This window comes from Lissotriton vulgaris, chromosome 1_1 (assembly GCF_964263255.1).
Source record: "Lissotriton vulgaris chromosome 1_1, aLisVul1.2, whole genome shotgun sequence".
NCBI classification, from domain to species: domain Eukaryota; kingdom Metazoa; phylum Chordata; class Amphibia; order Caudata; family Salamandridae; genus Lissotriton; species Lissotriton vulgaris.
In genome coordinates this window covers 2,136,145,984-2,136,169,312 of record NC_141685.1, presented here as the reverse complement: position 1 = coordinate 2,136,169,312, position 23,329 = coordinate 2,136,145,984, and the positions used below count along the sequence as shown (strand labels likewise).

Below are 23,329 nucleotides of genomic sequence, written 5' to 3'. Positions count from 1 at the left end.
GTTTTCAAGTGGTGATGTGGGAGAGACAGTTGCACAGGTAACGAAGGCCGGTTTTAATCCTGGTGGCGCCCGGTGCAGCATTCTGTTTTGGGGCCACCCCAATTACTTCTTTCTCTGTGGGTTCTCTGACTTACACCTTCAACATTGCCCCTCATCTCTCCATAGCCCCTCTATCTCATGCATTTTGTTGGTTTTATAGCGTTACTCATGCCAGTGTAGGGTGTCAGAGCACTTTACATCACACACATTCTAAACAGAGACAGAGACAGTGAATCATAGGTGTGTAAATCAGCCTATACAAAATGTCACATAAGACAATGAGATTTACAAGGTGTAGGAGTCACATGCCATCCATACTAGTAGGCAGTGTGTTTTAAGAGAGTTTCGTCTGGAGAAGCACAAATTCATTATTTATAACGCAGCCAGCGGTCGGGATTGACTTTACTAAATAAATAAATATGTATTTCCACCTAAACAAACCCTTTTTAGCAACATTAGGATAATGAAAGACTAGAGGAAAAACATAACGACCTAACCAATACCATGCAGTTTGCATGCAGCTGTTTTGACATCTCATAGGTCACTGTGGTATATTAGGATTGCAATTTATGAACTGCAAGTAGCAAAATGATTTCTGTGACAAAGCAGCAACGCCCTAAGCTATCCACATAAAATGCAGTTCTGTGATATGCATAGAGTACGTTCTTTGCAGCAGGCATATGAACCCCTTGTGCTACTTTATGGTGATTCAAAAGTGCCACTAGACAAAAGTCGATCTCACGGTTTGCAGGAATATTAATCACCAGAGTTATGGAAATATTGTTATTGTTGCCTGAAAACCGCTGGACATTTAAGAAACTCGACACCAGGCGTTTTAAAACCCATGCTATCTCTAAACATAGAGCCCACTATGGTCAGCGCCCGGTGCAGCTGCACTGGTTGCACCCCCGTCAAGCCGGTCCTGACAGGTGAAGTATTATCCCGCAAATAGTACGTGTTTATTAAATGAAAAGTAGACTACCTGCAGATTTTTTTTAGCAATACCAGCATGTGAATACATTTTTCCAAGTAATATCAGTGGCCGCTGTCGAGAGCATTATCAACTGTTATTTGTCCATATCTCATACATGCCAACAGACCCAATTCAGATGGAAGTCTCCCAAAGTTTTAAGTTCAAAATAGCCTAATTTCAGCTGTCTCCTGCCTAAAATTACCTCTGCTTCTATGTAAGTCAATGGGAAAAATACATTCCCCCGATTTCCTCCAACCCCCCAAAAATCTCCCTCTTTGCAGCATGAAAACGTTGGCATGTATGATACCCAGGGTCGCGAGAGTTATGCGGCAGGGGTGGGCCAAGTTATGTGGTAGGATCGGGCCAAGTTATGCTCAAGAAAAGGCAAATTATGCAGCACACTGTGGCACATTTTGTGATAGTACTACTTCATCATTTTGACATTTTTACACTTGTTAGCACTCTCTGGACATTGGTTACACCACACTAGTACCAGTCTAACACCCAACTATAGCAATAGGTAAACAAAAAGTGAGCAGTCAACTTTTGCAAAGGACCTTCCAGTGCGCAGCAATGTGTCTCTTCGTTTTTAGTAACTTTTGAATCATTTGAGCTCAAAACTATTTTTTGTTGTTAAAATCAGCAGATCATGGATTATGTGGCAAATGCTGCAAATTTACCATTATGCGAAAAATGCAGCAGCCGCACAATAATATAATTCCAGGGACCCTGATGATACCTCTGCCCTTATTGGGTTGGAGAGGACATGATAAGTGAAATAGGCAAACACTAGCTGTTTATGTGGATGATAATGCTGTGGCAAACGGACACTCACCAGCATCTCCGCATCAGCCAGCCGCACACGTTCAGTGAATTTAAAACAATAGTAAATATCATCCATACTTGCATACTGACTGGCATGCGCACTGCATACATGTTACTAATATGAATGTAAAAAAGTGCTATAAAGGTGGAGCCCAAAACTGATACTGCCGAATGCTGAGGGTTTATGAAACCACAGCTACCTTCCCTTGATTGCATCTCATGCCCTATCTTTCACCACTCCTCACTCTGCCTGTTCACCTCACTCTTGCAGGTTATTCTTCGTCCCAGCTTTCTCCCTTTGTCAGTTATCCCATCTTTCTCCTCCCCCTCCTTCTGTCACTCTTTATCTCTCTTGCTCTGGTTCAAAGATTGAGGAAAAATAAGTTCCAGTTTCCAAAAATGATTGCTGGTGTTTACCAGGACACTGTCTGGGGCCGGCTTTGTATGATAAAACCTATACTGGTTCCAAAAGTTAAAAACGTGTTTCAAATTTAGGCCTCAGTTTTTTTTAGGACAGAAACCTTGAAGCAAAATGTTAAGTCTGGCCATATGATCCTGTTTCTTTAAGTGGCTATGTCAGAGGTGCTTGACAGTCTACACATAGTAAAGAGGCTTAGCGTTAGCAACAAGAAGAGTCGTGCTCTGTGAGGTCCGCAGGTTCCAGGGGATCGAAAGAGGTTGTGCAGATGTGGCCCGGGAGAGTCTCTCACTTGGGCCTGTTTCTTCTCGTACTCCTGAGCTTCTGGCTGCTGCTCCTTCTCTCTTCAGCTCTAAAATGGCAATCACCTGCTCTAGTCCACTTCAGCTTTTCATTCTCTTTTCTATTTCCATCATGGCTGATCCTCCCTTGATTTCTTCCTGGCTTTCCAATTCCATTTTGCTTCTTCTTGTGTGGTGCTTGATGTAATTTCCTTTTCCTGTTCTTTACATTTAATAGGCCTCAGACGGATGGAGGGTGTGTTGTAACAACCCCATGTTCATTTGTTTCTTTACTCCCTCTGCTTGCTGATCCTGATCCTCTCCATTTTGAAGAACGGTTCAACTTGTTAGCCACATTGGTTTCACAAAGTGATAAACATTGAGATGAAATGTGACAAAGAGAGAACATTTAATAAAAGACATATTATTTTAAAAATAAATAGCATGGTAATAATTTGGATGAAAGACTTGCATCTCTACAAAAGTCAATCTTACCCTTTTCAGGATATTGTCTAAATAGCTGATAGAAAAGTCCATAAGGGGAGAAGTCTGGGAAGGAAGAGGAGAATACTGGGTATACAACGTTTAGGATCACTGACATAATATAGAATGACAAAATATAGACTTACCAAAATACAGTCACCAAAATATAGAATGCCAAAATATCGAATTCCTATCTACAAACAGGTAAGTACAAAAATATCGAATCCAAAATATAGTCTGTAAAAAATATAGTCAGTCAAAATATCGAATTTTTTGAAATGTCTTAAAAGTAATTTAAAATTAATGAAATAATAAATATAATTAACTAAAACATACTTAAAAATACTCAAATAACCTTAAAATTAAGATATAATTAATTTAAGTTATTAATAAAAAATGTACAATATTTTATCGTAGGATAGCAGGAGGGTAACATTTAATATTACCACTCCAGTGGGGGCAACAGTAGGGAAAGTGTTGGATAGCGTAGAGGTAAAAAATACTATTCCCACTCCAGTGAGTGGAACAGTAGAGAAAGCGTTGAATAGCGTAGGGGTAAAAAATACTATTCCCACTCCAGAGAGTGCAACAGTAGGGAAAGCGTTGGATAGCGTAGGGGTAAAAATTACTATTCCCACTCAAGAGAGTGCAACAGTAGGGAAAGCGTTGGATAGCGGGAGGGTAAAAAGACTATTCCCACTCCAGTGAGTGCAACAGTAGGGAAAGCGTTGGATAGCGTAGGGGTAAAAAAATACTATTCCCACTCCAGAAAGTGCAACAGAAGGGAAAGCGTTGGATATTCGAAGGGTAAAAATTACTATTTCCACTCCAGAGAGTACAACAGTAGGGAAAGCATTGGATAGCGTAGGGGTAAAAATTACTATTCCCACTCCAGAGAGTGCAACAGTAGGGAAAGCGTTGGATAGCGTAGGTGTAAAAAATACTATTCCCACTCCAGAAAGTGCAGCAGTAGGGAAAGCGTTGGATAGCGGGAGTGTGAAAATTACTATTCCCACTCCAGATAGTGCAACAGTAGGGAAAGCTTTGGATAGCGTAGGGGTAAAAATTACTATTCCCACTCCAGAGAGTGCAACAGTAGGGAAAGCGTTGGATAGCGTAGGGGTAAAAAATACTATTCCCACTCCAGAGAGTGCAACAGTAGGGAAAGCGTTGGATAGCGGGAGGGTGAAAATTACTATTCCCACTCCAGTGCGTTTAACAGTAGGGAAAGTAATGATTTAATATATTATTAAAAATAAATTAAATATCAATCCCAATGAAACATTAATTGAAATTAATAACCAATTTAATATTATCTAATAATTAATTAGAAAAAGAACTACATATTAGTTATTAAAAATTAATAACCTATCCATAATTATTTAACAACTAATTCATTTTCAATAACAACAACTAGTTAATAATACAAATTATTACCAATTAAAAATTAACAGTAAATTAATTATCAATACACAAAAAGTATTTTTAACATGTAATTAATTACAATTACATTACTTCCCACCCTATTCCCCTATAAACCAACATCCCACTACAGAAAATACATTAATACAATTATCATAATTATCAAATATTTAATTAATACAAAATAATTACCAATTAATAAAAAATTAATTGCCAATTATTAGAAATTAATTACCAATTAAAAATTAATTAACAATACATTTAAAATCAATACTAATGAATGAAAAACATGATTTACTTAATTACAATTAAATTACTTCCCACCCTATTCCCCTATAAACCCACAACCCGCTACAGAAAATAAATTTAGAAAATTAACATAATTAACAATTAATCAATTAATACAAATTAATTGGCAATTAATAAAAATTAATTACCAATTAAAAAATAACAATAAATTCAAAATGAATACCAATAAATAAATAAAAATATTTAATTAATTACAATTAAATTACTTCCCACCCTATTCCCCTATAAACCCACAACCCGCTACAGAACTAAAAAGCAAAATTTAATTAAAAATTAATATTAATTGCTAAAAATTAATATTTAATTTAATATAATTAAATTACTTCCCACCCTATTCCCCTATAAACCCACAACCCGCTACAGAATTAAATTACGCAAAAATTAAATAACATAAAATTCATTACTTAAAATACATTAAACATACATTACAAAAATTAATATACACTTTTCACACATATACTAACATACAAAACACTTTTAAAAAAAATGATATTATTAAAAAATCGATATATTTAATGTCTATATTGTATACTTCGATATTTTGACTTCTATATTTTGAAAATCGATATTACTTACCTTAAATTCGATATTTTTAACCACTATATTGTGTCCATTCGATATTTTGTCCATTCTATATTTTTACTTCGATATTATGTCCATTCTATATTTTGGAATCGATATTATGACTGTTTACCCAACGTTTACAACGGAATTTTTACAACGCACTACCATTAGAATGCAGGCATTACCACATTGCGCTGGGGGGCGCTCTAGGATAGGGAATAAGTATAATTTTATATCCAACACCTTCCCTAGTGTCCACAGGGACTGGAGTTGGAATATAAAATTATACTTATCACTATCCAGCACCTCTAAGCGCTATGCGTTGTAACGGTATTCGTTGTAAATACCGCGTTGTAAAGGTATGCGTGGTAACAGTATGCGTTGTCACGTCATACATCCGAATACTGTTGTACTTTGCGACACAAATGCAAGAAAAGTTCCTCTAGTCACATTATTTTCTGAACATTTAAACATTATTGGTACGGTAAAGGAAACCCAACCACTAGGGTAAATTAATTCTCTTGGATTTTTTTTCTTAAATCACAACATACTGATGGGATTTAATATTACATTTGACAAACCATAAAGTCCTCAGCAAGCAAATAAAACCATAAAGCTATGCAGCTGACCCCTTCTTTCTAACTTGGACAACATAAAATCAGTAAATCACTAATTACAACCCAGCTTGAAAGTATAAATCTGTCTTCATAATAGTTGGATGGCTTATTCACTCAAAGTATAACATATTGAACCTCTATTTTAAACTTACTGAAGAAATAAGTTACATTGGGAGCTTTCAGAGACTTACAATTTCTCTTGAAAATCCTAGAGTAATGTACTGAATCCCAGCTGAAGAACTATCTGAAATATAACAAACTTTATGATGATTTCAACTTGGATTTCTGTACCAAGCACAACACAGGAACTTCAATGATGGGTGTGATAGAAGATATTATAAAAAAAAATTCAACAAAGTCTTATTTGCCATTATAGGGGCACATGCATCAAGGTAGGCTTTTGCGATTCCTTAACTGCTATTATTAAGAAATTGCAATTAAGGAATTGGAAAAGCCTATGCATGTAGGAATCGCCCCAAAAATAGCGATCCCTTTAGATTCCTTAATTGCGACTCGCAAATTGCGACTCGCAATTAAGGAATGAATGGGAATTGCATGTGCAATTTGCGAGTACCAAACAAGTACTCGCAAATTGCACTTGCAATTCCAAGGGTGCACAGGTGCCAAAAGGAAATCCTGTTGCACCCCTGAAATTGTACTGTGCACCCATGTTGCTCAAACACATGCCCCAAGGGCATGTGTGTTAACCTGAAACTTTGAAAAATGCACGTAAGTGCATTTTTCAAAGATTTTGCAAATTACCGACCAGTTTAATTTCTCTGTAATTTGCTGCTCCAAATAGGGATAATCGCTATTTCAACGTGCTTCTAGCATTGCATTTCAGGAATCGTAATTTGCGATTCCTTAAATGCGATCACAATTTGGGAAATTACCAAAAATTGAGACTCCCGAAATTGCACATCCCAAAAACTTTCATGCATCGCAAAAGGCCATTTTGCAATCGTAAACGGCCGATTTTTGCAAATTGCACTGTTTGCAATAGCAAAATCCCTTGATGCATGTGCCCCTTAGTCTTTTAGATCAATCTTGGTCTTTGATATAGTGGACAATAAACTACTCCTCCATTCTTTCAAAGAAAGCCTCAGAATTAATGACACTACTAGAGATTCCTGATTCCACTCTTAAAGCACTGAGTCCTAAGGCAATGTAGAGCCGCTTTGATGAAATTACAAATGTTAGAAGATGAATTAATTATGCACCTTGTTTCATCATTCCTAAAGTCTGTAATTAAATCTAGGAACACCATGAATTAATTGTATGTAATTATGTAAATATTATTGTGACTTCTCCCTTCACATGTTTTTATATGTTCCTTTTTTATTATGCTTTTATGATTACCTTTTAATAAGAATCAAATAAAGCTGTTTTGACTTTGACTTTGAATGACACTACTCAAATGGTTCAAATCCTTACTTATAAGCAGATACCAATGTGTTAAAATTAGGGAATTTCTCTCCAGACTTAACTCTCTGATCTGTAGCATACCACAGGGCTCACATCTGGCACATTTCATTTTCTTATTCATTTCAATATTCAACCCCTTGGAGCACTTCTAGGAATTCTGTATCATCTGTTTGGAGACGATACCCAGATATACCTTAGAATCTCTGTTGATCACAAGATATTGTCATCCTTCCATGCCAACATTAAAAAAAAGTAAAAAGATTCACAGCTAAAAGTAAATGATTTCGAAATTGAATTTCTCTTCAAACCCTGACTCCCAGATAAACCGATATTGGTTAAATGCAATCTGGTCTGCATGCTTTCGCCCTCAAATTGCTGAATACGCGAAATCTACTTCAAGAATCTTCTCTTAAATTGTAAACAGTGACAATAAATGTATACCTGAGCCAGCAATTTAAATGCTGTAGAAGCAATAGGGAAGTTTGAAAGAAGGGGCTTTGGGGCAAACTGCCTTGGGTACCCCTCATTTGTATTTCAGGAAAACATGAGTCTTTGGGAAGAATGCAGTTTATCTCCAAAAGGAGGTGAGGAGACACATCCGCCTTGTGATACTCCAAAGCTTGACTATATTCTCAAGAGAGAAACATCTTCCTCCTTCCTTTTGCAGAACTCATTTGTTCAAGTTCAACCCTTTTCTGCAATGTTAATTAAGGCTCTTTTGAGGTACTATGGCTCACAATGTGCAAACCCTAATGTATGTCTATTATGCACTGGTATGCCGCCTGCAGATCTATTGTTTGAATAACCCCAGAACTAGGCTGAGCTAGTACGTCATCTAATTAGATCAATAAAATGACAACCAATAATTCGGATAATTATAATACCCGTTGCTTAGATTAGGCCGCAAGACTGTGGCATTAGGAATCATACAATACCTGCTTCGAGGAATAATTTGTTTGATACATGTGAAGGACTTAATGACTTCTATGATCCCTGGGCCTGAACCTGTAGGGTATTCTTTTTTACCTGTTACTATGTACACAATACAGAATTGCCCCCCCCCCCCCCCTCCCCAGCTTTGCACAGTGAGCTGTTGTTTCTCTGCTAGGTTTGTGGCAATATATCAATACCTTTGTGTAAAGACAAATTATTTTTAGATGGCCAAACAGTTAGGACAACAAATGTAGTTTGAAGTGAATAATAGCTGTCTTAACATGTTCTCCAAATAGCCATGTCACTTAGTAACACATTTGTATTCATATTTTCTTTTGGGGGATTTGTATATTGGTCTGAGTATTCTATTAATAGGGAACCGTTTGGTAAATGGGATATTTAAATGCAGTCTTTTAGCTAGTAGGCAGAGCATATGCAAAGATGATGAGACAATTGAGTTGTGTATGGGCATTAGAAAACCCCAGTTTCATGAGACAGTGTAAACATTAGATTAAATGAAAGAATATGTTCAACAGCAATTACTGGTACATTCACATTGACTGTAATGTTAAACCAACCACACAACTTGGTTAAATAAATAACTTCTGAGAAAATCAGAAAACAATCCGGATAATGTTCAGAATTAAGTAAGAGAGCATTTGTTAGAAATGGGATTTCTGGTTGACCAGGAAAAGTGCCTAAGTCTGGCAGAAACCCCCACTCTAGTCAGGGCAAGGGAGCTACACACCGAAGATAACCCCTGCTCACCCCCTTGGTAGCTTGACAGAGCAGTCAGGCTTATCCCAGAAGCAATGTGTAAAGTGTTTGCGCAACACACACAAACAGCAGCAACACACTAGGCACACTATAAAAGAAACTCCACACAAGGTTCTATAAAAAAATAGCCTTTGTATTATCATAAACACATTAGAAAACAATAACAAGTATACACTGTGCCAACTGGTACTGGGCAATACTTCACAGGGGATTATATACAGGACAGGGCCAATCGGGCCGCTGTCAAAACCATAAGAACAGGTAAGTAATATAAACCAACCAGTAACTACTGGCATTAGCTCTTAGTACATATCACATTAGGCATAAACACATTATGCAACATAGTAGGCATAAACACATTATGCAGCACAGTAGGCATAAACACATTATGCAACACAGTAGGGCCTTGTGCCCTACCAGTACCGCAGGGGCACATCTGGGACTTCCCTGCAAATGCCCTTTGTCCATAAGTCAGGGCTGTCAGTGGGGCGAGGGTGTAACCCACCCTGGTCTCTCTTGAGACCCAAAACAATGGCCCCTCATGTTGCAGCTGCCCGTGCTCTCACGGTGTAGCTGTGTACACAATCAGCACCAACAGGGCCTCTGGCTGCCTCTGCAGCTACGACAATGTGCAACATGCACTGGGGGTGGGGGGGGTGCATCTCGCCCCTTCCTCATTATCAAAACAAAGTGCCCCCTCATTCCAGCAGCCCGCACTCTAGCGGTGCCGCTGTAGGAAAGGACTCCGGCACCAACAATGCGCAATTTCAGCCTCACTCACCAGGGCTATTCTCCAGCAACACGCAGACTTCAGCAGGGACTTCTCCTTGTTCCCCGGGTCACAGCATATGCAAGCCCACAAGGTGAGGCTCCCTCTCGTGGTCAGAGGGCCGCCCCCCAACCAGGCCTGATCTTGCCTGGCTTCTGGTTGCCCCGGGGGCCCGCGAGGCTCCGTCTCACACAAGCTTGCCTGACTTCCGGCTTTCCCACTGGAGGCTCCGCTCTGTAACGCTGCAACAACGGGCGGCCTAGATCGCTCCCCAGTGAGCATAAATCCGGGGTAGGCTCCCGTCCAACGTGGGTTTGAAGGCGGGATAGGCTCCCACTCGAAGTGGCACGGATTGCGGAGTAGGCTCCTGCTCAAGGTGGCAGCACCGCACTGCCGGGCCTCACGCTATTCCTGGCACACAGGCCAGGTGGAATCCCATTCTTTGGGATCAGCAACAAAGATGTAGCTCTCACGAGGTGCTAAGTCCAGAGCCCAAAAGGAAAGGTGGGCCCAGGCAGGCCAGCTCACAGGGCGCTCCAGCAGAGGGGCAGTCCCTTGTGGGGGTTCCTCCTAGGGGCCAGCAGGTACAAGCAGCACCCAAAACAGCACACCTTACATAGGGTCACAGCCCCAATATGTATACCATGTTGGTCTTTGTTCTGCTCTGGCACAGGGCTTGGGGAACCAGTCCCAGCTGGTTCTGGGGGGTACTGAAGCACTTTGTGTACAGTGCTCACTCCCTCCTTTGTCACGTTGGGCTCCGTCTTCAGACACATCACAGGGGGATGGAGCCAGCATTGAACAAGGCAGTCACAGACCTATTCAGGGTCAGGGGTTACTCCTCCGACTACTCCAAATGCAGATCTGTCTATTCAGCCTAGCACTGACTCACCCTGCCCCTTTCGAGCCACAGCCCTCACCAGCCCCTGTCACTCCAGAGCCAGATATGCAATACAAATCAGTCAGGCAGAGACACATAGCACACAGAAATGCCAACTTCTAAAAGTGGCAGTTCTAAAATAGCGATCATAAATCCGCACACACCATTACGCAGCATTTATCACCACTATTCCAAACATACCAAACTTGACCACGCTTCTCCTCTCCTATCAGGAATTACCACTATACCACTTATCAGGGAATTCCTAATGCATTTCTATGAGAGGGCAGCCTCACAGCAGTGAGAAACCAAAATGACTGTTTGTCACTACCAGGACATGTCACACACTTAAGGTACATGTCCTACCTTTTACCTACAATGCATCCTGTCCCTAGGGTTAGCTAGGGCCTACCTAAGGGTGACTGACGTAGTAAAAGGGGGGTCAAAGACGTGGCAACCACTTTGCGTGCCACGTCACAGAGGCAGTAAACTGCGCGCACAGGCCCTGCCATGGCAGAGGCCTGAGACAGGTTTGAAAGGCTAGTTTGGTGGGTGGCGCAATCAGCGCTGCAAGCACACCAGTAGCATTTAATTTACTGGCCCTGGGTATCTGAGATTCTGAGATACCACTTTACAAGGGACTGACAGGTAAATTAAATACGCCAAACAGGTGTAGACCAATCTTACCATGTTTACCACCGACAGCAAATGCACTTTACACTGGACAGCAGTGCTAAAGTGCCCAGAGTCCTTAAACCACCAACACCAGGTCAGAAAAAAAACTAGGAGGAAGGCAAAAAGTTCAGGGATGACCCTGCAAAATGGGCCAAGTCCAACAGCATTTTATGTATTTTAGTCATAATGTACGCTATCGCATTAACTATGCTTCAAAGGCAAAAATATAATATGATGTGCTACTAGTTTAAAACCTCATATTATACTCAGAATGTAAACTGCTTTACATTTCCACATGATGAAACCATGTTGTATCCTGTTTTTAGGTCAAAGCCTACCAGACAGAACAGCTGTCTGGTTGGCTAGGGACATCTTGAGGACATTTGAAAAAGCCTTTCTGAGAATGCATTCCGCCCAGTTGTATGACAGAGGCACACATGTCTTTACCATGCAATTTTGTATTAAAGGCAGACTGTTAAAGGGATGTGTGGTAAAGCTCACACCTCAGCCCCCTGGCCCTGAGTCTTAAAAACTACCTGAGCCCTAAAAACTACCCAACCAGCCCTAAACACTATCCCTAACCCACCGAGCCCTAAAAACTACAGTGAGCCCTAAAAACTACCCCAACCCTTAAAATACCCCGCAAAACCCAGCACCATTTACCAGATGCGTCCTTTCCGGATTCTTCCTCTTCCTGTGCCTTCCCATCCGAGCATCTAAACCATACACCGCCTTAATCACGTGGCCTGTGCGTGGTTAAGACAAGCGTGGTTCCACTTGTATGGAAATGGCACGCATCATTCAGCACCCACTGAAAAGGTAGTTTCCCATTCTGGCCATTGCTTATCATTTGTTTTGTGGTTTGTAACTTACATTTGCTTGCTTTGTATTTGCTGCCTTTGTTTTATGCTATTTAGCTTGGGTTCATTACTTCCCTTGCCTTAACTGTATTCATCCACCAGTTGCTGTAAATGGACATTTGTTGTATTCTCTGCACTTATGTTTTATGTATCCCTTTAAGTCCTACATTCCATTTTCCCTGATGTCATTTTCTCCTTTGTTCTATCCTGTCAGTTAGCTCCTGCTTTCTGATGGGAACACCAGCTTTTCTCTATGGTGCTTAATAAATGAGTGTTAAGCCTTACATCTGCCTGCTGACTTCATTTACAACACATGGCGACGATGAACAGAAGGAGCTAAACAACCATAGAGGGAGAAGAACTCCACTGGTGAAAAGAACCACGCGAATTTATTTTTTTTTTTTTGAAGAAACAGAGGAAAGAATTTTGAAAAACCACACAAACAAGAAAAGAAGATAACACTTGAGTTAGACAAGAAAGTCAGATTGCTATCCCAAGAAACAATTGAGCCTGAAGCAAGCACCAATTTTCGTTTCCATTACTGAAGTGGAGCCTGCAAGTTTCCTAACCGACCGGTGAGTTAGAGAGATTGTCGTGTGCCTGCTTGTGACTTTCCTTAACGTTAATCTAAAAGGCTACACCCAGCCAAAGAACCGCCGCGTTTGTGAAAGCTGCACTCTTAAAAGAAAGAGAAACTCCTTAAATCTAATGAGGATGTAAACACGACTTGTTGAGCAGAAACTGAACGATTTGTACAAAAGATAAACGGAGTGACTCGTGTGCGTACTATGTAACCCAATTTTTGACTTTTGTTGTGCCCAACTTGTTGATCCCAACGGTGTTGCATCTTTCAAATCAACACACGAGCACACCAGCACATCGGGTGGAGATACGCGCCGCATCTTTCAAACAACCACACGAGCACACTCCTCGAGCAACGCTCACCGTTCGATGTTCAACCATTGTTTTTCTTTCTTCCACTGAGCCGCGTCAACAAGGGAGCAGGAAGTGATGCGCCTGCAGTGACGCGACTCAAACGTGCAACGTGCCAGCAGTGACGCGACTACGCAGCGTCCATCTTGGATCATCGCGTATCCTAGCAACGGATACCGCTAGGTGAAGTTGTTCGGTGAAACAATTTACCGATTAGTTTGACAACCCCAAACAGCGTCAGCCTGAGGGAACGAAGCGTGCGTACCTCTTCAACGGAAGATAAACAAAGGGTGAGAGCATCATTTAAAGATTGTTTGCATTACGAGACTGTAGACAGTACACTGAAAAAAAATAAAAGGTGAGGACATCATTTAAAGATCGTTTTCTTACCAGTCTGTAGGCAGTGCACAGCGGAAACTATGAGAGAAGGTTAGAGTCTCATAGAAGAGTGAGAACCTCCATTTAATATATGTTAGGAGGTGACAATTTTTTTTTTATTTTTTTTTCATCTAGTTTGACCACCTCTCCATTTTTTTAAAAAAAGAGAAAGGAAGTCATCGTTTTAAAAAAAAAATGGAGAACCTAAATATCATTGCACCCCCTTTGTTCCTACAAGCCACAGGAGATCCACCCATTGAGTGGGATGAATGGATAGATGTTTTTGAGAACTACATCGAAGCGCTTGATGGGAAAGATTTTAGTGCAATTAGGAAGAAAGCCCTTTTGTTAAGTGCTTTGGGCAAAGAGGGTCAACATTCTTTCAAATATCTTCCTGTGGCAGTCAACCAAGATGGTAGGGCGATATCTAATGTATACACAGAAGCTAAAGCTCGGATGAAGAAACAGTATGCAAAAGAAGTAAATATTGTTATGGCGCGACACAAATTTTACACCCAACCTCAAAGGAATGAAGAGTCTGTGGACCAGTTTGTGGCTAGGCTACGTGAGTTGTCGATAAAATGTTGTTTTGGTGAAATAAGGGATGAAATGATAAGAGACCAGCTAATAGTACAGTGTCGAAACAAAAAGATGCAAGAAAAATTGTGGGCAGCAAAAAACCCAACTCTACAAATGGCCATTGATATAGCAAAAGTGGTTGAGGAATCGAATGCATGCATGAAAGAGATGGAAAAGAAAGATAACACAAAAGGCAATGCTCAAGGCAATGATGTTTCATGTGTTGATCATGATGAAGTTGCTGTTGTGAACAAGAGGAGTGTGGACCTGGGAGGTAGTAGTCAAAAAAGATTTAATAATGCATTCTCAGGTAATGACAGGAACAGATTCCAAGGAAGAATGTGCAGTAGATGTGGGAGTACTTTTCACAACTCGGACTTTAGGAGATGCTTTGCGATAGACAAAATGTGTAGGAAATGTGGGCGGAAAGGACACTTTTCGAAAATGTGTAGAAGTACAAACGTTGACAAGGTTGCTGTTGTTGAAAACAGGGATGAAGTAAGAGACTTCACTAGTGTTGAGGGTGCATACAAAATATTGTGTTTAGGTGGAGACGGTGCGAATGAGGGTGAGCCTGGTAGGAGATTCAGACCGAAAGCGTTGTTTCTTATTGATGGAATCGAGGTCCAACTAATGGTCGACCCTGGGTCTTTATGGACCATAATTCCCAAGGATATGTTCCTAGCAAATTGGAAGGGTGCACACTTATCTGCTAGTGACATTAACGCCTGTGGTTTTCAAGGTGAAAGCATAGATGTGATTGGGTTCATGGTGTGTGTAATAAAATTCGAGGATCGTTCAGCTGAAGGGAAGGTGTATGTAGCTAAGTCTGGTCCTGCAATTTTAGGATGGGGGCAACAGTATAACCTTGGGATAATAATAAATCCCAGAGCAGCACAACAAGTGATGGTGGTAGACAACATAACCACTGATTCGATAGTGGAAGGGATGAATGGTTTGTTTGAGGAACATATAGGTGAGTTAAGGGGCTATGTGCACAAGATCGTGTTGAGGGACGATGCCATACCTATGCAACACAAAGTCAGAAAGGTTCCATTCATCGCACGTGAGGAAGTGAAGAAGATGTTAGAGGAAATGCTAGACCAGGGTGTAATAGAGCAGATCGAAACATCACCTTGGATTTCCCCTGTAGTTATTACAACCAAATCTGACGGAAAATTTCGTTTTTGTGTGGACCTTCGCACCCTGAACCAAAACATCGTGGTGGACAACTTTCCCTTACCGAACATCAACGAGTTAGTTCTATCATTAAAAGGGGGGAAGTACTTTTCCAAGTTAGACCTTCGCAGCGCCTATCATCAAATAAGACTACACCAAGACTCCAAAGCACTTACGGCGTTCATAACAACCGAAGGAATATATCAATTCACACGAATGCCTTTTGGTCTCGCTTCTGCTGCTGGAGTATTCCAAAGGATGATGGGTGTTGTATTAAAAGGTGTGCACAATGTTGTGTATTTTCAGGACGATGTTCTGATATTTGGAGCCACCATTGAAGAGCACAATGTGATCCTGAAAACCGTTTTAGAAAGGATGGAACAGGCAGGTTTGACTCTAAAGAAAGAGAAATGCAAATTCGCAGTGGAGGAGGTTGAATACCTGGGGTATACATTGTCTGTGGATGGAGTAAAACCTAAAAGAGACTTATTAGACTCCATTAGAAATGCACCTTCTCCGTGCGATAAGGATCAGTTGAGGTCTTTTCTCGGCCTCATCGAGTACTATGCTAAGTTTGTAAGGGATTTTGCAGAGAAAACCGAGAAGATCAGAGTACTGTTAAGGAGTGGATGTAAGTTTGCATGGGGTGTGGAACAAGATGAGTGCTTCAAAAGAATCAAGGTGGAAATTTGCGAGGCGGGCATTTTGACACCGTTTGATACCAACCGTAAGTCAGTTCTAACAGTGGATGCAAGTGCTGTGGGTGTTGGTGCGGTTCTTGCTCAAGTACATGATTCTGGTCTCAAAACTGTAGCGTTTGCCTCAAGGACACTTACTACAGCTGAGAGGAACTACTCTATAATCGAGCGTGAGGCTTTGGCTGCGGCATGGGGTTGCGAGTATTATAGAATGTACCTGTGGGGGTTCAAATTCACATTATTTACAGATCACAAACCCCTGGTTAAAATACTGTCGCCTGGTGGTGCTGGTAAAGGCTCTGCCAGGTTAGCTAGACTTGCTGCCAGGATCCAGGAGTACTTGTACACTGTAGAATACATTCCCGGTTGGAAGAATTGCCAAGCGGATGGACTCTCTAGACTTCCACTACCTTGGGAGAGGGTAGACAAGTTAGGGGTTGAATCTCTCAATTCAGAGGGTTCTGTTGCCGCTGTAGAAGAAGTTGTTGATATGTGTGCTGGGGCAATCAGTAAAAGTTTGTGGAATTCTTCAATGGCTAAAGATGCGGTGTTGTGTGAAGTCAAAGATCTAATAGCGAAGGGACCAAGAAGAGAGAGTTGTCTATCTCCTGCACTTCGTCCTTATTTGAAGGTTTTGGACCAATTGTCTATCTTGGACAATGAGGGTTTCATGATTTTAATGGATGACAAATTCATTCCTCCACAAGATGTGCGATTTACTTTGTTTAAGCTGGGTCATGAGGGTCATTTGGGGCAGTCCCTTACCAAGAGGAGAATTAGAGATAGTTTTTGGTGGCCCGGGATGGACTCAGAAATCTCACAGTGGGTGGAGAGATGTACAGAGTGTTTGGAAAGTGAAAAGAGACTTAAGGTGGGTAGTCATACTAGTTGTGGTTCAATAGCTGATCCTAAGTGCCCGTGGCACACCATATGTCTCGACTTCATTGGCCCCTTTCACCAGTTGAATCAGGATATGAGGTTTGGGTTGGTGGTAGTTGACGTCTCTTCCAAGTGGTTGGTAGTCAAGTTCATGAGGGAGATCACCACGAGCAGCACTATAACCGTGTTGGGTGAGATCTTTAGGGAGGAAGGTTTCCCTACAAGGATCATTACCGACAATGGGACACAACTCACCTCCCTGGAGATGGCTAATTTCTTGGGAAAGTGCGGCATTATTCACTCTAGGACCTCACTTTACAACCCCCAGGGGAATGGCATAGTGGAGAGGGCCAACCGAATGGTCAAAGGTGCCATTCAAATGGCAATTTCTTCCCGCATGGATGTGAAGAGTTTAGTCAATGACCTGGTGTGGGCCTACAGGACTACAGAAAATGGGGTGACTGGGTTAGTCCCGTTTTCTGCCATGAGGGGACGTTCTGCGGGTACTAAACTTGTGGCTGCTTGGATGAAAGAACTCATGTACGCTGATCCTCCTGCTAGTCATGGTGAGCCTGACACTGTTTGCGAATCTGATGGCGCGTGTAAATTTGCTGTGAATGATTGGGTTAAGGTCAAACCAGGTCGTGTGGGTGTCGGACTGACGAAGTTCAGGGGTCCATTTAAGATCAAGTCTGTACACAAGAGATTTGTCACCTTATTTAATGGGGAGAGTTGGAACTTGAGGCGTGTGGCACTGTATAAGAGAGCCGAGCGAGAACCGGTGGGGACCAGAGAGCCCAGAGAACAGACCAATGAGGTTAGCGCAAGTAGAATCCAGAGAGTGAGAAGACCTCCAGTTCATCTACGTGACTTTGTTTGCAAGTAAGGTCTCTCTCTGCAACGATGGGCATGGTCTTATAATGTTTTTGTTCGACTTACTTTCGTTTTTTTATTGTTTCTCCATATGAAGGGAAGAGGATATGTTGTATTCTCTGCACTTATGTTTTATGTATCCCTTTAAGTCCTACATTCCATTTTCCCTGATGTCATTTTCTCCTTTGTTCTATCCTGTCAGTTAGCTCCTGCTTTCTGATGGGAACACCAGCTTTTCTCTATGGTGCTTAATAAATGAGTGTTAAGCCTTACATCTGCCTGCTGACTTCATTTACAACAACATTCCAATCTTTTTCATATCTTGTCATATTTTCAGTGCATTCAATGACCGAGGTCAAATGTTATGATCTGTCTTTCCGGGAGCTAGGGGCCAGATGTAGGTAAGTATATTTTACCGATTCATAAATACCGAATTTTATCGGTATTTATGAATCGGTAAAATAGAAGGGCGGAGATGTAGGGAAAATCGGTAATTGAATTACCGATTCTGTAAGAATCGGTATTTACCGAATCGGTAAATACCGATTCGGTAATGCCCATTGATTCCTATCGGCATTGAAGCCCATAGGAATCAATGGGCATTACCGAATCGGTATTTACCGATTCGGTAAATACCGAATGTTGCAAGGGTGCAGGGGGTGTCACTTTGTCACCCTCTAGCACCCCGAATTCAGGCATGTATGCCATGTGTCACACAGACATTCCCTAAGGGCATGTCTGTCTGTCACATGGCATAGGTGTGCATGCACACATGTGCATGCACACCTGGATTCAGTATTTTACCACCCAATTGGATTGGGTGGTAAAATACCGATTCTGGAAGGCCTGTAGGACTCAGAAGAGTCCCACCTACATCTGCAAGTTACCGAATCGGTAAAAATGGCGATTCGGTATTTTACTGATTCAGTAAATTTACCGATTTGGTAAATTTACCGAATCGGTAAAATGGGGCCCCTACATCACAAATGACCATTTACCGGTCGGTAACGGCCGAAATCGGCCGTTACCGGTCGGTAAATGGCCACCTACATCTGGCCCTAGGTGTTTACTTTAATTTCTCTGACTGCAAAGTGAGAGGCTTTATGTGACAATCATGCTGGCTACTCGGGGTGTACTGTACAATGTTTTTTTTGTTTTTTTCTAGCACAAACTGTAAATGTCTGTAAAAGAACAGATAATTCAGAATATGGAAAGCACAAATGAAGCATAATTTCTGATTATTTGAAAGTGTGGTGGAAACAAATATTTTAATGCGATCAAAACATATCAGTACACTAGGTGATGACATTTCTGCACAATATTGTTTCTGCCCTGTATACTTTTATCAGTAAAACTGTATGTCCGTGCATATTTAATGTAATTTCAATTAAAGATGTGTCTTCTATAATGGCAATGCGCTACCACATAATGCATACTCCACTTTACCTCACTCCATTCTCCTCTTCACCACTCAATACCATTACACTCTACTCTTGATCACTCCACACTATGCCACTCCACACTGCATCACTGTGTTGTACTCTGCACCACTCGTTACTTTACTCTGCAGCACTGTACAATACTGCACTCTACACCAATGCACTCTATCCCACTCTACACCACTGCACTCTACGTTACTCTACTCTGCAACACTACACTCTCTGCCATTGAACTCTGCACCACTCTACTCTACTCTGCCACTCCATGCCACTGCACTATGATTTGCACCATTGTACTTTATGCCACTCTACTGCACTCTATGCAATACACTCTACTCTACTGCACTCTATGCCTCTACACTGTGCCCCACCCTAATCTATTGTGCACCACTGCACTCTGACACTGCACTTTACACCATTTCACTCTACACCTTTCTACTCTACTCTGCACCATTCTACTCTATGCCAGTGCAGTCTACCCCACCCTACTATGCACCGCTGCATTCTCCACCACTGCACTCTGCACCACATCAAAGCACTCTATGAGAATGCACTCTATGCTACTACACTCCATGACATTCTTCAAGACTGCACTCTCCGGCACTGAACTCAACGCCACTGTACTCCGCACACTACACTTTATGCTACTGCTCTCCACACCACTCTACTCCACTCATCTCGACACCTCTGCACTCTACCCTGCAACACTCCACTCTGCTCTAAAACAATCTACTCTATGCCAATGCACTCTATGCCACTCATCTCTACACCTCTGCACTCTACCCTGCACGACTCCACTCTACTCTGAAACAATCTACTCTATGCCGCTGCACCCTATGCCACTCAGCTCTACACCTCTGCACTCTACCCTACACCACTCCACTCTTTTCTGAAACAATCTACTCTACTCCACCGCACTCTAAGCCTTCGCACTCTATGCCACTGCAATCTACTCTGCACCATACTCTCACTACACTCTACGCCAATATACTCTGCACCACTTTACTCAAAACCAAAGCACTGCACGCCATTCTACTCTGCACCACTGTACTTTGCTACCCTTAACTCTAGTCCGCTTTACTTCACTCTACGATACTCCACTCTGACACTACTCTCCATCCATGATACTCCACTCTGACACCCTACTCCATAAACTCTACTCCACTCTATGCCACTCCACTCTACAGCACTCTACTCCACTCTTTGCCACTCTACGACACTACTACACTCTATGACACTCTATGCAATCCCCTTGAAGCCATGTCATGCCACCTTACCCCACTTTCTTCTACAACACACTATTCCTCTCTACTCAACGCCACTGCTCCACTCTATGCCACTCAATTTCACTGTTTACCACCCTACTCTGACACTCTATGACACTCTACTCTATGCTACTCTATGCCACTCAACTCTACAACACTATATGCCCTTTCTACTCTCCTATACTACTCCACTCTATGCCATTCCACTCTACGACAATCTGTTCTGCTCTGAGTCACTCGACTCTACAACACTCTACTCCACTCTACGCAAAACCCTCTAAGCCACGCAACTCTGCTGAACACCACCCCATGACACTCTATGCCCCGCCAATCTACAACACTCTACTACACCCTGGCATTCTACACCACTCTACTCCGACACTGCCACTCAACCCTACTGCACTCTATGCCCTTCTACTCCACAACACTCTACACCACTCCACTTCACTCTACTCCACGCCACTCAACTCTACTGTACGCCTCTCCATGACTCTTTACGCCACTCCATAACACTCCATTCTAGTCCACTTTACGACACTCCACTCCACTCCACTCTCCTTTACTCTACTAACTTTTAGCCATGCTGGTGTACGACATGGCTAAAACATATTGGCAAAGCCAGTAGCTCTTCCACAGGCAAGAACTATTGGCTTTGCTAAAGCTTGTTACTTATAGTTTTTCCTATGGAGCAATGATGATCAGCTAGATCTCACTTTTCTTATTCTTACCAACAGACTGCACCTTGGGGCATGGTTTGAATCAGTCTACCACTGTGAAGATCTTTGAGGTGCTGGGTTAAACTCATGATTTAAAAGGTGAGTGAACACAATTGGAATTAAGATTATGACAACCATAGAAACGTTTTGAAAAAACATTCAGTTTTCACTGTCCACAAAGTCAAATTGCTGGAGTAACCCTGTCTAACTCAGGTCAAGTTCCTGCTTCCAATGGACGTTCATAAGCACCTTTTCATCCTGGATGGTGAATGTATGTATTCTGTATGGGAGACTGTTGGGTTAGTCCTATGCAGAATTGCTTCAGGAACAGAAGCCAGTAAAAAAACCTCTATTTTTATTTTCACGCATTCTTTGGTGCTGATGGATCAGGTCGAACAAATCATGGCAGTCTATCATAGCTAGAATTCCTGTGTTTCTTGGTGAGGTGCAGCAGCCAAGTGATTCCCTCAAGCAACATCTGTGGTGCTGTATTCTCCAGGGTTTTCTTTATTGGTTATGTCCTGTATCCAATGGTGTTCATGATAAGTAGAGCATTGCAATATCTGTCATACAACCCCTTGGAGATTGACTCATCAGTCTTATCAAATTATGCAAGCATGTGTCCATTGCACTTAAAACTGTTCAAAACGCCGAAGTGCCTCGCGTTATTGTATATCATCCGCCCACAAAATGAAACACAGTGGCAATGACTAACAACATAGGGCCTGATCTAGAGTTTGGCACAGAGGTTACTCTTGGTGAAGGGTTTGGGATGTTGAGTGGCATGACCTGTCTGCAATACTCTAACTCATGCTCTTACCTTTTGTATATGGCGGAGGCTTTCACATTGGATTCCTTCTTCATGCTTGCCATTGCATTTTATTCTAACCAACATGTTTAAGACGAAAAATATCAAAGAAACATAAATCTTGTCTTGGTCTTAGAATTGCTGCCCATGGACTTACTTCAACATGTCAGTAGTAATACCACAGGTGATGAAGACGTCTATGGCGTCCTTTGATAATTGGTTTTTAAAGTACCAACCAACACAAAACGAATCCCTTAATCTTTAGGTATGGTTTTGCTCTGGCTGGGCAAATGAGTAATTGTGGATTTTTTTTGTGGCAATCTGGATGAATACTGCTTCCATTTCTTTCTGTTGATGCTTTGGCTACCCCTTAACTTTTCCTTGGTAATTTCATCCAAGTGCGGATAGATTTTCTTCTAGAGTGCTACTAGAGGTACATTGCTTCTTCTGTCAGCTAAGATTCATAGTGCAAGAGTGTGCCCAAATGTGTCTTACCCAATGCCTGCAGCTAACTACCTCAGGAGCGATATGCTGGTAGTAGACGAAGGTACTAAAGATACTTTTCCAGAAACGTCAGACTTCAGTGGGCTACATTATTCTCTAGACCCACCCCTACCTGTCTCCTGTAGCCAAGAGCAATGTTGCCCCAAAAGGAGAAAATGAAATTTAAAATATTCGCCATTGAGGGGCATATGTAGAAGCCCCTATCGCCACCACAACCTCCCTTTTACTGATATAGTGGTGGCGATAGGGGCTGCACCTAATGTACAAGGCAGTGTTGAGCCACTTAATATAGCTCAACGCTGCCTTGTACATTAGGCCCCTTTCACGCTATGGTTAGTGTGTAAGAGGTGGGCATTGGGTGTTGCGGTGGGCGTTCCACCTCAACACCCATTCATTTTTACGCTGCCCCCTATGTACAAGGGTGGCGAACACCTTAGGCAGCGCCAAAATTAAGACCAGGTAAATCCTTGTGCAGCACACATGGAAAAAGCAAAATGCCATGGTTTGTTTATGTACAGGAAGGTGTCACTTCCTGTACATAAACAAACCTTTTTCAAATAAATGCTATTTTGTCACTTTGATGTGTGCTGCATGAAGCAGCACACATGACAGTGACAGAATGGCATTTTAGGATTGTTTATGTGCATGAAGGGAAAGCATCCTACGCATAAACAATCCTCCCCTGCACGCAGACACCCTTGCACTATGGTGCAAGGGTGTCTGCGTTGGCACAAAGTTGCTAAACTTAGCGCCATCGCAGGGGGAAACACAAGGCTGCACCACATTCTTGTAAATATGGTGCAGCCTTGCTTTTCAGAAGTGGCGGAG

General features: G+C 41.9%; 1 protein-coding gene across 4 annotated transcripts in view; it reads left to right on the top strand.

The window, feature by feature from the left end:
* A4GALT (alpha 1,4-galactosyltransferase (P1PK blood group)) overlaps window positions 1–23,329 on the top strand; it is a 275,344-nt gene that overhangs the window by 34,556 nt on the left and 217,459 nt on the right. For all 4 annotated transcript variants that reach the window (XM_086922057.1, XM_086922047.1, XM_086922068.1 and 1 more), the window contains exon 2: window positions 21,208–21,288. The gene's annotated coding sequence lies outside the window, so the exon portion shown is untranslated. The remainder of the gene's footprint in view (window positions 1–21,207; window positions 21,289–23,329) is intronic.